Source organism: Vigna umbellata, chromosome 1 (genome assembly GCF_029865625.1).
Source record: "Vigna umbellata cultivar VRB3 chromosome 1, Vumbellata_1.0, whole genome shotgun sequence".
Classification (NCBI taxonomy): Eukaryota; Viridiplantae; Streptophyta; class Magnoliopsida; order Fabales; family Fabaceae; genus Vigna; species Vigna umbellata.
In genome coordinates, this window is record NC_142165.1 from 71,820,170 (window position 1) to 71,823,143 (window position 2,974).

Below are 2,974 nucleotides of genomic sequence, written 5' to 3' on the forward strand. Positions count from 1 at the left end.
TTCAACTAATTATTTTTATCAAATGATATATACATATTTTGCTATCACTTATAAGTTTTTTATTTTCTATATATAAGAGTATTATAAGTGTCAAAATGTCTTCCATATATTTGTATATATAAGAGTATTATAAGTACCATATATTTTCAAAATAGCATACTATAGAACACATATTTGTTGAATAACAAACTATACAGAATATTTGTTAATAATGCACACATTTGTAAAATAAATAACAGGTTGTTAAAAATATTTGTTTGTCAGATAAACGACAGATTATACAAAAAGATATACTTGCTCAAGCAATAGAAAAATTATACGTACACCTCTCAACTTTTCTACTTCTATACAACAGGTAATAAATTTTCTTTTATATTTTTTATTTAATTCTTTTATATTTTGAAATAAAAATATAGTGTATTGATGTTGAGTAGTATAGAATAAAAAGTGGAATATACATATATCATCACAAAATAATAAAACAATAAAGTTCACTTTTAATCAAGTCTACAACAAAATTCATTATTAAGAAATTAAACTACAGGTTTATCCTACTGCATTAAAATATCATTCAGAATTAAGCTACTAATTTTTCCTAGAGAAAAAAACATTTGAAGAAATTTTTAATATTTTTAAGTAATTTAAATGATATTTTTTATAACAATTAAATTAGATAATTAATATATATTTTTATTTGTAAAAAAATTATGAATTTTAAAAAAGTTAAACATTTTTAAATTAATAATTAATTTCATTTTATTTAAATATAATTCATTAAAAATTAATAATTTAATATTGAATATAATCAAAATTAATATTAAATACTATTCTTAAATTGTTTTTTAATGAAAACTATTATTATTAATAATGATTTACAAAAATGAATACAAAATAAATTTGAGTAAATGATAGTGAATATGAATTATTCATTTAAAACATTAAAGTTTATTTTTATTTTATAATAAAAGTATATGTTTAGATTGTTATTAATAACAATATTTTACTATTTAGATCCAATGTTATGAATAGATGTAATTTTTTTAATTAATCATTTATATAAAAGGACTTGAACATGTTATTCCATAAGTTATATAAATAAATTGACAAATACACTTAATTTTATATTAATTGTGTATATTTATATATTTGTTTAATTTTTAATATTTAGGAAAAAAACCTAGTTTAAAGCTCAATTATCCATAAACTAAATTTTGATATGTTTTCGGTGTGGAAAAGACAAAACAGAGATGAGAAATTGGATTTCTGAAAACAAAATTTTGGCCATGTGGTGAACAGTGTCATCTTGCTAAATATTCTATACAGAGGGCTCTCTCATAAATCCTGGCAGTGTGTGCTGGCTGGCAAAATTTTCACTTTTTTCTTGTAATTTTATTGCCTAGTCCTGACCTGCAAAAAGCATTTTCATAATTGTACCATAATGATAAGAAGTTGATGGACTAACATGCTACTAGTAGGGGACCATATAGCAAACAGAAAGAAAAAAAAATTAAAACAAAACGTTTAAGATAATGGTTAGTTTTCAAGAATGGCTTCTTGTGTAACACTGTTTCCCTTTAACTAAGTCACCTACGTCTCGGTGATTAATTAATTAATTTTAATTTTAAGATAAAAAATTTCAATAAAATCATATCAACATTGAGGAAATATTATAAGAAATCATCATTTCATTCAGTATTAAAGCCAAAAGAAATTATATTTAATATTTGTTGTTGAAGAATTCCATCAACCTGGAGGAAATCTTATAAAAGGTAATCTCACTTTAGGTTAAAAAAAATAATTTAACTTATTTATTATTTATAAAACAAACATAACATATTATAATTAAAATTTATTTGTAATAAAAGAGTTACTTTAGAGATGACTAGTGTAGTAATAGAAGGAATCTACTCATCTAACTAAGGATTATTTGTTAGAAAAATAAAATAAAATACATATTTAAATTCCATTATAATATTTTTCGTTTTGTAATGTTAAAAAAATGTATGATTAAATTATTCTATAAAATTGTATTGAATTTTATAATATATATATTTTAGTTTTAAAAAATTATTTATGAAAACCCTAAAATGTATAGTTTTTATCGTTAATTTATATACACTAATAATCTAAAATCGTATAAGTTTGTTAACAAAATATATCATGACAAATACTCTTGGCCTTTTTCACAAAACTAAATTAAGAGTGATGTTTACCATACTTACTCTTCTTTTATAAAAACTTAAAATAATATGCATTAACATTTTTGCTTAGATGTGTTAATGTTTGTCAGTGTTTCATTATTATTTATGATAATTTAAAAAATGTAGATCTAATATATATTTAATATTATAAATTAAATAAATCAACTTTTTTGTTAATTACTTAATTGTTACTTTCTTTTATAATAAAATACAACACTATGAATACATGTATTGTAAAACTTGAAATGTGACATGGTAAAAAAAAAAAGAAAAGAGAGAGAGCAAGTGAAGGCGACCGATAAACCGAATAGAAAATGTGGATCCCACCTTATCCGATCGCCGCGTCTCACGGAATTGATGGTCATTGGAGAAATTTTACATCGATTCGTTCGCCTTCGAGCCAGTAGCTTCTCTGCGCGTTGTTACAGCTCAAATCCTATGGTGTATGTGCGCGTGGTTTTAACGTAATTCCAAACCCTGTGTAATGGAATGTTCCAAACGTATCTTTCACGCTATTGTAAAATTCTCTTTTTTCTCTCTTCCTAATGAATTTTCTAACTCTAACCTCTAACCTCCTCTTCTTTCTCAACTTACTTTTATTAACTTATTTAAATGAATCATAGTATGATATATAATTTATTAGTTATGAATTAAATAATCAGCCAGGATATATATTTTATCCCTCATTTTATTTTTAAGAAATATTTTTTAATTATAGAAAAATAAATTTTACACTGTTATCTTATAATATTGGTAGAATACTATTTTTTCTT